Source organism: Lipotes vexillifer, unplaced genomic scaffold (genome assembly GCF_000442215.2).
Source record: "Lipotes vexillifer unplaced genomic scaffold, Lipotes_vexillifer_v1.1 scaffold395, whole genome shotgun sequence".
Lineage (NCBI taxonomy): Eukaryota > Metazoa > Chordata > Mammalia > Artiodactyla > Lipotidae > Lipotes > Lipotes vexillifer.
In genome coordinates this window covers 8,284,531-8,296,193 of record NW_006797390.1, presented here as the reverse complement: position 1 = coordinate 8,296,193, position 11,663 = coordinate 8,284,531, and positions in this window count along the sequence as shown.

The following is an 11,663-nucleotide window of genomic DNA, read 5'->3' as shown; positions in this document are numbered from 1 at the left end:
CTCGGGCTGAGAGGCACAGGCTTCATCCTGCCCGACGGGGATCCCGCTGGGGTGAGGCCCGTGGCGGCCGGAGCGCCCTCGCCTGCCGCCCACAGGACGCCGCTGCACCCTCTTCTTCCTCACTCCTTTATGGACGATGGGGGACAGTGCGCCGCACCCCTTCCCCCCAAGGGAGGCGCCCTGAGCTCCTCAAGACACACACGTCAGTCCGAGTAACCCAGGGCCTTGCCCGCCGCCGGAGGAGGAGGTGCTGTTAGGCCCTACAGTCCTGGAGGGTCCCTGCAAAGACGCACGCTCTCATCTCCCCATTCAGAGGGTGAGAACCCTCCTCAGCACCCTCAGGAACCTCCCGTGCCCCGACCCTGCGACTCCCACCCACCCTTTCCCCAGGCGGCTGGCGGAGACTCCAGGCTGGGTGCCGCGTCGCTTGCATCCCAGGGGTCCCTTCTTCCTCAGACACTGGGCACGGCCCGCGGGCCCTGGCCCAGGACAGGCAGGACTGCGGTCTCTTCTCCTGAAGGGGAAGTGCACGTCGGAGGACACACGTCCTGCAGGGGAAGTTCCAGCCGCTGACCGGCCCCAGCCAGAGGACACATCGGCGGGCGCCGTGAAGACCGGTGTCCCTGGTGTGTGGCCCCAGCGACGGGAGCTGTCACATCAGGTCCAGGCCTCCGAATGCCAGGCTGCACGTGTCCGGCAGCATGTCACCCAGACGCAGGCGGGAGAGGAGCGTAGGACTGACCCCGCCCCCCGCCCCAGGTACAGCGCCGGGCACGAAGTCTCCACAGCCCAGTTGCTCGCTCCCGCCAACAAAAGAGCCACCTGCCTTTCCACCTGCTGCTCTGTTCAGACCCGTGCCTCCGTCTCGCTTTTCAAAGAAATCAGGTGCTTCCAGGCTTTGGAGCTTGGAGCCCTCTTTGAGGTCACATATGTCGTCTGCAGCCGGCAGGCGGGAGCAGCTCTGCACCGTGGAAAGTTACCTGGCTACAGATGGAAGCATGTTGCTGAATGCTTGGGTTTCAGGTTTCAAATCCTCAGCACCCACCTCTCGTACAATTAGCAGGCGGAGAGCGGCGGTTACAAATACTTGGTATATTTAACTCGACCTTGAGTATCTCAATAGATTTCCACCAAACTGGGTTATGAGTAATGCCTCCTAACAGAGGCTTGAGAAAAGCACACAAATAAAACCTGTGTGTGCAGATTGTGGTCTTAAAACACCGCGGGGCGGCTGAAAGCAGAGCACTGCCGACTGTTCCCCTGGCGGCGGCTCTGAGCAGTGGCACAGCCGGCCTCCTGGGCGAGGTAACTGGGGGCACAGCGGGGAGGGAGTAGAGAATGTTCTGGGTGCAAGAGAGAGGTGGGCGACCGGCAGGTGTGAGCCAGAGTCTAAAAGACTGGGAACACCAACCTCCTGGGTGCAAGTCAAGGTGGGGCTTCCCCGAGGTTGGCAGGTGCTGGATGGACACTGGAGCGGGTGGCGGGACCTCCCGGCTTAGGGTGCTGGGCCGCAAGGTCCGGGCCTGGAGGGCAAGGTCCCAGCCAGCTGTGCCCACACGCGAGTCTGGAAGACGTGACCCGACACCTGGCTGGGAGGCAATGCCTGCCGCGGTGGCGTTTCTCAGCACAACACATCTACCGGCTCCGCGGACCAGGATGGCACCCAGGCGGCCATGCTCCGTGTCTTCTCTGACGACGAGCCCTTGGGGTCAAGGAGATCTGGGCTCTCCTCCGAGCCCCCGTGTCCTCCCTCGACTGTAAGCCCCGGGGAAAAGCCGTTCCCCCTGTGTCTGTCGCGGGAACAGAGAAGTCCTCACTGGGGCAGAGCCCGCCAGTGTCCGCGGCGGCATTTCCTGCCGGATGGCAGCCTGAGTGTGCCATGGGCGAGAGGGTGGTGCCCTTCGTGCCGGCAGCTGAGGTGGGGCCTCCCAGCCCGTCTTGGTTGCCTTTCTGGCTCTGCCATAAAGCCGTGCAGAAATCTCTTTTCTACGTTGTGCCCACAGCGCTTTCCAGGGTTGTAAGCTCCTTAAGTTTCATTCCCTGCTGTGTACGTGTCAGTCGGCCCTGTGTGCCCAGAGGCTAAGAAACTGGCACCACAGGAAACCCATGCCTGACACGCTGAGTGGACCGGCTGTGCTGCCGGTGGGAGGCCCAGCCCAGAGCGGTGTCCGCATCCTGCCGGAGCCGCGTCTTTTCCAGGACCCTCCGGCTGGACCCTCACCTCCCACCCATCACTGCAGGGCGGGGAGGCGGGGGGACTCGGGGAGAAGGTGGGCAGCGGAGGCTCCTCTGAAGGACCAGGGCCTGGTCCAAGGCAATGGAAGCGGAGATTTAAACACAGAGAGAGGATGCGGGTTGAAGAAATATTTAGGAAGCCAAGTCCGTAAGACCCGGTTATTGCTCATGTGTGGATGAGTCATGACGGAGCCGCCAGGGCTGGTTCCTGGCTCGGGCGACGGTGACAATGAGGCTCAGTGAGCAAGTGCTGGGAGTTAGTAATAATAATAACAATACTAACAAGAGCAGGCGGCACCTACTCAGCCCGCCGCGCCCAGCACCGCCCTCCCCACTCGGGGCCGCATCTCGTGTGTCCCTCCCTGAAACCTGCCAGGCTCGGCGGCTGACACGCCTGAAGCTCAGAGTTGCTTTCTTCCCACGGCTGCCCTTCCCTCCATCCACTCAGAGGCAGAGCTGTTCTGTCCCCACCCGCCGAGCTGCCCACGGGGCTGGCACTCCGGGGCAGTGTGGCCGCGATCGCAGGCTGGCCCGGGCTGGGGGAAGGAGAGCCCGCGCTGGTACCTGTATCTCCCAAACCCGGCCCCCTGGGGCGCTGATGCCAGCAGAACAGGGTCAGTCTCAGGAGTGAGGTCCTGGGTGCCCTGGGCCCAGACTGACGCCTCCGGGGTCAGATCCTGATGCTCCGTGGACGTCCACCTCTTGTGTCCCTGGGGGTCGGTGTGTGGCTTTCAACAGAGTCTCTCCTGAGGGCTCCCCCTCCTCGGGCAGAGCGGCTGTGTTTCCCAGACGGGCCCCCTGGCGAGCCTGGCCCCGCCCACCCAGCTGTCACCCGCCCCCGGGTCCTCCCAAGGGAAACAGCGGCACTTTGCACTGGGCCCCGCAGATGCTAGCCCGGCTGAACAGATTGAAACGGGGTGGCGAGCGGCCAGGGACCGCCCCCCACTTCTCCGGCTGCCGGGCCGGACCTGCCCGACGTGAGCACCCAGGGCCAGAGCGGCGGAGGACGGAGCAGAGCCCAGGAGACCGGCTACACGACCTCTCCCCGCTCTGCACGTCCGTGTCCCCAGCGAGAAGACGCGGGGTGGTGGACTTGCTAACAGAAGGTAGCACCTCACCCTGGGGAGCTCTTTGCTGTTCCAGGCCCAGAAACCCCGAGACCCAGGCGCCGCTGTGGCCGTTTTGTGCACGAGAGTTGGCCCGGGGGGGACCGCCCCTGACTTGGGGTGCGGGCCCTTTCCTCACAGGCCCTGGGGTACCTCCCTTCTCTCCCTCACACCCCACCCCACCTCTCCACTCAGCACAACATCAGCTGAAGCCCAGAGCCTTTGGGACGGCTTTTGCGTTGGACAGAGGTCCTTTCCGACCTGAGGCCAAGGGTCCTGGGCCTTCAGCCTCATCCTCGTGCTACCCAGGTGCCCGTCAGCAGGGTGACCTCGTAAGCAGTCACCCAAACCAGGCTCCTCTGAGCATGAGCTGTTAGTAACCGCGCCGGCCAGAGGCCCGGATGTGGGCATCCTGGGCCCACGGGAGGGGTGGTCCCCACCTGCGTCCCCGCCCGAGTCCCCGTGTACCCAAGCCACGCAGGAGGCAGCCTGGACTCGGCCCGAAGGAAGTCGGGCTGTGGGCGAGCGGCACCTCGGGGCCTGGCTCCGGGGCACATCTGCCGTGTGGAACGTAAGCCAGGCCCCAGCCACAGCCTCCTTGTCATCGAAGGGTTTGAACTGAACGTGGCCTCTTTCAGCCCTGACAGCCAGCTCCCTTTGTCCTTTGAGGTCCTTTCTTTCTGGTTAACATGTAAGTTCAGGGAAGGCCACCACCAAAGCTGGCCAGGGTGCTGCAGGGTGTGAAATGGCCACCCGCTTCCCCTGCCTCCGCGCCCAGGACAGGCGTCTTCGAAGGACACCGAGTGGCTTTGCCGTCTGCGTTGCCTCCGCGGGGTCACTGGGCAAGTGGCGTGCCTTTCCTGGGCCTCCCTCAGGGAACCAGCGTCCCAGTGGCCACGTCACTGTTGTGGGCCAGGCTGGCCACGTGGCCCCCGCCTGCTTCCCCCAAACCTCTTGGAGCTGAGCTGCAGCCCACGCTGTGACCTTGGCCAGAGGCGCCGATGGTAGAGGAGCGTGAAGATGCAGATCCAGCCTTGATTTTACTGCTGCAGACGCAGGCCTGGGGCGGAGTCCTGACCTGGCCCCGTGCACCTCGCCCATCTCCGTGGACCAGGGCCGGAGCCTCAGCAACTCTGCCGCCCCTCCCCCAGCCCCACACCACGCTCCCCTCCCCCGAGGGCTCAGGCGGTAGTCAACCTTCAGAAGAGTCTGGGTTTATTTATAAAGCTGCTGTTGCTGCTTCCAGCAAAGCGTTTTACAGGCATTAATTAAGGAAGGCTCCCAGCAGGCCCAGGAGGGAGGGGAGGGAAGGGGCCCGGGGTTCTCAGAGGACCGGGTTCCCTGCTGGTGCCTCTCCCTGTGTTTTCCTGTAACTTCTCAGTCTCCTCAGGACACGCACACGGGTGCACGCGCATGCATGCACACACGTGTGCGTGCACCGGCCCCCTTCACCCGCCCCCTGGCATCCTTCCTAACTGCCTACCTGCCCTGATCGCCCTGCCATGCCTCCCTGACCCATGCTGCCCTGGGGGGTGCCCCGCAGTCACCCCACACCCCTTCCAAAATCCACCCCCGGGTGTCCCCACCCTTCAACTCAAGCCACCTCCCGCCCAGTGGGGCAGTCATCCTTGATTCCCTCCCATTAGGTGGGAGGGTCCAGGACCCAGTGGGGGGGATTCAGACCCTGGTGGCCGGCCTGCACCGGGTTCCTTGGGCCGCAGAGCAAAGCGCCACAGGCTTAAACAACAGAGATGCATTGTCCTGCGGTCTGGAGGCCACACGTCAAACCGCGATGCCGGCAGGGCTGATTCCTTCTGGGGGCCGCGAGGAAGAGCCTGGTCCGCGCCCCTGCTCACCGCCCATGGTTTCTCTATCGGCAGGGCTCCTCAGTGCTCAGGAGCATCGCACTGGCTCTGGTTCACCCTCACGTGGGATACCTGCCTCTGCCTCCAATGTCCCCTTCGTAAGGACGCCTGTCGTGTGGGATTAGGGCCCTCCCTGCTCCAGCAAGACCCGAGCTCCAAATGAGGTCCCGTCCCCAGGTCCTGGGGGTTAGGACTTCAGTATACACATCTGGGGGGACACAGTTCAAGCCAAACCACTATGTTCCTGAAACACCACAAATCAGGGGGCCCTCCCAGACCAAGAGTTGTCACTGGTGGCCTGAGTGACTCACACAGAAGGGTTACTCCTGAGACACCAAGGTGAGCACCGCTGACTGGTGGCCGGGAGTTCTTAGCTGGGACCTTTATTTTCACACTTTTTCTCTCAGTCCCTGTCTTGGGCTAATTAGTCGTACGCCTTAGTGTATATAAGCCTCCATTATCGGTTTGAACAAGAGCGCTTCTCATTCCGGTCATCTCTTCCTGTGCCTGTCCTGACCCCGAGTCCAGTCCCTTCCTTCCCAACAACCTGCAGCCCTTGTATTGAGCCGACGTGGGCCCTGCTGTTTGCACGTGTGCTTCCAAGGCGTGTGTTGTTCTGTGCGCGTGAATGCATTTCATTTGCGTGGAGCTGTCACACATACACATCCACCGTGCAGACTCTTCAGCGGACGGCTCAGTGAGCCTTACACACAGCTGCACGTGCACGTCTGGGCGCGTGTGGTGACCCACGCCAGGCTGAGTCCTGCCCGGCCTCCACCAAAATCAGCCCCCGGAGAGTCCAGGCTTCTGACTCCTGTCATGATAGATTCCTTTCCCGAATTTCACAGGCAAAGGTAACGCAGCCTGCAGTCTCCGTGGCTTTCCCACCCGCCTCCTGCACGCAGCTCCGCCCTTACTTCTTGTCTGAGGCATCGGTCTCAAGAGCCTCTGACCTGCCAGACCTGTGGGTGGGCCTTCGAGGGCATACGGCCAGGGCTGCCGTGAACATTTCTGTGCACAGCTCCTGGTGCACGTCTGGGCTTGTCCCCGTGGACGGAGGGGTCTCAGGGAAGCAGGCCCCCCGATGGGCTGCAGGTCATGCCCTGTGACCCTCCCTGCCAGCAGTACAGCCAGTTCTAACAGGTCCCCTCTGGCGGGGTGCACGGTGTCTGGTGGTCTAGTCTGTGTTTCCCAGGTGACCCCAGGTGTGGAGCACGGATGCTGCATGTGTGGTCCTGGCCGCTCACGTGTGGTCTTGGGGACGCGCCCGAGCACTTTCTAGCCCATTTTTCAGTGTGGATTTGTCTTCATCCGCTATGTGTCCCCGTGGAGTCTCTCTTACTGGAAAGAGAACCACGCCTTCTCAGTGGGCCATTGCCTTTCAATCTTCTAATGGTGCGTTTTGACACAATTATAAATGCTCTTAATCTTCATGAAGGCTAAGTTATTAATTTTTCTCTTACAATTAGTGTTTTTTGTGTTTTAAGAAATCCGCCAAGCCCTGGGCATATATTTTTAATTTACGTCAGGGCTCTCGCGTTATAAACCTCCCTTCTTCCCACTAGGGCTGTCTTCACTCCTCCTCCTGTGCCGTCCACACGGCAAATCTGCCGTTTCTAGTCACTCTTGACTCTCCACCATGTGACTGTTTGTCCCCGTTCCCTGCGCTCTCCGCGCGGTCACCCCTGTGTCGCACTGGATGACACTGCTGGGGACGGAAGGTGCTCGGTACGGGGAACACCTTTGTCCTCACGCTGGATGACTGCGCAGAACCTGGTCCCCGGCTGACCACCCGCTTCCCTCTGCTGAGTGACCTTCCCACGTCTGTGCAGGACGGCCGAGGAGGGCCTCCAGGCGCTGGGCCCGCAACACGAGACCTGGATCCGCAGGCCTGGGAGGCGGCCTAGGAACCTGCTTTTCCTGCAGGCTCCCCGGGGGATTCTGATCTGCCACCAGGGAGGAGGATTGATTGAGCACTTACTGTATGCCAGTACTGATCTAGGTGCTGGGAATAGCGAGCAAAGCAAACAGTATTCCTCCCGCAAGAAGATGGATAATTAGCAAGAGAGACAAGTGAACGACATACGTCCAGCAGAGACGCTGAGGAGGATGCCTCCAGCAGGTGCCGTGAGGGCTGCCCTGGGCCGGGGTCGCAGGAAGCCCTCACTGGGAGGGAAACGACGGAGCAAACTGCCGACGGGCCTCGGGGAACGAGCCGCGTGGGCACCGGGGAAGCGTGGGCGGGCAGAGGCCACGCCGCTCCCCACCCGCTGATGCTCTGCAGCTTCCTTGTGGACTGGCTGCGCCTGGAGCATCGCTTGCTGCGCCCAGACCGTCCTGAAACCCTGAAGGGGACATTCACTGGCCGGAGATGGCCCGCTGCCCACCGTGCTGGTTGATCACACAACTGCCATCCCCCCACCCCCGGTTCCATCAGGCCTCAGGTTTGGGGGACACTTTCTGCCACCACATTCTTGGGGGAGGTGGGCCCGGCCACAGCCAGGATGAGAGTTGTGATTGGTTCGAGCTGGTCATGGCTGCATGTCCTTCAGGCGTGGGCCTAGAGTGCAGTCCGGCCCCTGCAGAATGAAGGAGTCTGCTAGGTGATGTCTACAGTGAGGGGTCCTCACGGATGAGAGAAGCACAGGTAAAATCAGTCCCCCTTCTCCTCAAAGATCTTACCACATCTGAGTGCAATGCCTGGAACAGTGGCAGCCATCCTGTGACCATGAGGGGAGCTAGCTTGAGGACAACCCCAAATACCGAGGATTCCAGGGGAAAAAATGGAGGAAATGGGATCTTTGGTGACACCCTTCAGCTGCTGTGTTAATCAACCCTGGAACCACCTAGACTTCCTATGTGAGATACTGAATTGTCATTATCTAAGTCAGCTGAGTAGAGGTTTTTCTGTTACTTTCAGCCCAAAGCACTAACTGAGACCCACTCCTTTCCCACACCCTTGGCATACTTAGGATGCTCCTCTGACAGCTCCCTGAAGATGCAGGCCAGGAAGAGTCTACTTTCTACTCCTAGGACCTGGGGCCCACGGTGTTGGGGACTCTCAGGCTGCTGTCAGACTTGTCCTCCTTCACGGGACACAGAGCCGGGGCAAAGGCTGGGGCACACACTGCTCCAGCCCTGGGTACCCACACTCCCCTCAGGTCGAAATGTTCTCTTGTGTCCGCCTTGTCGGCAGCCTGTGGGCTTCCCCAGGGGTAGAAACCACCGTCTTCCTGGTGGCCCTGAGCCCCAGCCCGCTCAGAGCCAGTGCATGGCAGGGGCTCGAGAAACGGTAAAACAGGAAGAGAAAATGAGCAGAGAAATTGGGAGGGGGGAAGCAGGGGTGGAAAGTGGGAAGGGGCCCGGGGACGGCTCACAGGCAAAGCAAAACGGAATGCGGCTTCCCCGGGGCACCGGCAGAGGCCCTACGAGGGGAGAGGTCAAGGCTGTGAGCCAGAAGGACAGAGACCAAGGGACCCAGAGGCCAGTGGTCACGGCCAAGTGAGCCTGCCAGCACGTGGTACCAGAGGCCCCTGGCGCCCTCTGCCTCCCGCCCCCCCCATGCTCTCCCCTCCACTGCCGGGAAATGAGGGCACGGCTTAGGCTTAGGCGGATGAGCCTCCAGCTGTGCTTGCCTAAACTGCCATGAGGCTCCCCCAGTGCCAGTAGCTGCCTGTGTTCGCTCACCTGCACCACTCATGCCACGGCTCGGCACAGCTGCTGACGCGGCGTAGGAGGGCACAGTCGTCCCCCGGGGATGCTGCTGCCACACATGCTTCTCAGTGGCCCGCCCCTCCTTCGCGGGCAACTGGGGGGAGGACAGTGACAGGACGGGGAGGGCCGGGGGGGGGGCCACAGGACCGAGTGGTGAGTGGGCGCTGCCCAGCGCGGTCAGTGAGTGGGGATGCACCGCACACCGTCCCAGGCTCCCAGCCCTGCGGGGCAGGCACCACTGCCTCGTCCTGTCTGGGAACTGAGAGTGAAAAAAACCCGAGGGGCTCGACTCTCGTTTCCCACTGGAACTTCCGTGACTCTGTTCCCAAGGCGGAGCTAGGGGCCCCTTCCCCAGCCCTCTGAGGCGCCCAAGGGCATCGCGGACTGGAACTCCAGCCCACCCCACCCCGAGGCAGGACCCGGGACGTCCCACTGGAGGACGCCGGCCAGTGAATGGGCATCCTCCCTGCCCTTCCTGGCGTACCTGTGTTTCCTCCTCTGAAGGAGAGGGGCACGCCAGCTCCCCTGAAGGTGTCCTGGGAGTAGAGATTTGCCCATCAATCCTTGCACAGGAAGAGAACTTGTGACTAATAATAGGAAACGTTTCTGAGTGCCAGGTCGTGAGCTGAGAACTTAGGCAGAATCTCATCCATACTCAGGGCATGAGGCAGGCATGCTGCCCCCGTGACACCCAGCCCTTGCTTTTCCTTGATAACAATGCCGGGACTCGTTAGAGGGGGTGGGGCCATCCCCCTCCCATCTCTCCAGCCTACCTTGCAGCTCCTGGTAACTGTGCATCTCACTTCTGGCCAGTGGGTCAGAGCTTAATCTGCCAGCAGAGGGGGCCAGTGAGATTCTTGGGAGACTATTTGCCTTCCTGCTTAAAAAAAAAGAAAGAACAGAAGCATCTGGCAAGGCATTTCTTCTTTCCCCTGCCTTGAACTCAGGCATGATGTCTGGAAGGGCAGCAGCCATCTTGTAGCAATGAGGTGACAGGCATGAGAATGAGCGCAGCATGCAAATGAGGGGAAGGTGGAGAGATGGAACACCCAGACCCTGGCTCTGGGCTGACAAGCCCTCATTTGTTAGGCGGGCTTCCTGTTACTTGCACTGAATACACCCCTGCCCGACACAGCCAAGAAATGTCATATCTGTTCCACAGACAATAAAAACGGGGTGCCCTGGACAACAGAATGAGGAAGAAATAGAGCTAGAGTTCAGACCCAGAGCCCGGACACCGGAGCCTGAGCCCTTATTGCCTATAAAGTTTGCTAAACAAACGACTCATATAAAGATTGCAAGGAAAACATTTATCTTATTTAAAAGGGTAATTACAGGCTAATCACAAATGAGTCCTGCCTTCCTATTAAATCCAGTGCAGTGGCCCCAGCTCTCAGGGCCACTGTGTCCTTCCCCGACCATGGTCACTTGGATGGCCCCTCACGGGCAGATCTGGGACTCACCAGGCTGAGCAAATGCAAACCCTGTTCTGATCCAGGCCATCTGCCACGGGATGGGGCCTCAGGCAGCCTGCAAGGATGCCACACCCCAGCCCAGCCTGAGCCATCCAGCCAGGGAGGGAGCTGAGCCCGCGAGGGAGCCTCTGCCCTGAGCCCCGCCTCCAGTTACAGGCACTTTCGCAGCCCCTCCCTGAGCTGCCACTCCAAGCCCACTTGGTCAAAACTTGACCTTAGCCTGAAGGACAGAGCCTTTGGGTTCCCTCTGTGTCCCCACAGTGAAGCTGCTGTCCTGTCCTGTCCCCGCGGGTGCTGCTTGGCCTCTGGCCTGGACCATGTCACATTGCCAATGCCCCATGTCTCACCCACAGCATGTCAGATGGGGCATGCGGCCTGGCTCAGAGCAAGCCCTCATTTGTGGGTCAGGGGAGGGACTCGCTGGCTGGTAGCTTGAACTTTCCCTGGCCCGATGTTCCTGGGGCTGACAGAGCACAGAGCGTGGAAATTCACCAAGTGCTTTACCACAAGTCCCCCAGCTCCCCAGGCCCCTCGGGCCTCCTCCCCTCCCCCTCCCAAGCACACTCACTTCCTCCAACTGTCCTCTTCCAGGTATTTATAGACCCAGCAGTTCCCCAAGGGGCCTGGCCAGCCTGTAATTAGCCCGCGCCCTCTGACCGGGGCTTCCAGGGGCCTGAGACTCTGCAGACAGAAGTCGGGGAGCTGGTGTCCTGCAGCGAAGGCACCAGCAAATCTAGGCTGACGCCAGGCCGATGCTGACGCTGTCACCTGTATCCCAGCCGCGTTTCCTGTGACCGGTAGGGAGGATGCCCGTGGGACTAGAGGAGGCGCGTGTGAGTTAGACACACAGCATCCTGGCCTTGCTTCTCCGCCCCTCCTCCCAGGTTAAGAGCAGGAGTGGCTGAGTGTGACTAAAGGCATTGGGAATCTGAGCACTTACTCTCCCCTCAAATCTCTAGAAGCCAGAACTAGCACTTTGTAGCAGTGGATGTTTTAAAATGAGACGCAGTCTCCGGGGGACCGAGCAGGGGGTCCAAACTCTGGCTCTGCCCAGGGCAGCTGTAGACCCCTCTCCCTTTTCCCCCACTTTTTAAAAAATTGTGATTAAAAAAAAAAAAAAAATCCCACAGAACATAAAATTTACCACCTTAATCATTTCTAAGTGTACAGTTCAATACAGTTAAGTACATTCACATCATTGTGCCGCCACGTCCAGAACTCTACCTCTTACAAAGCGGAAGCTCTGTCCCCATTAAACATGGACCCCC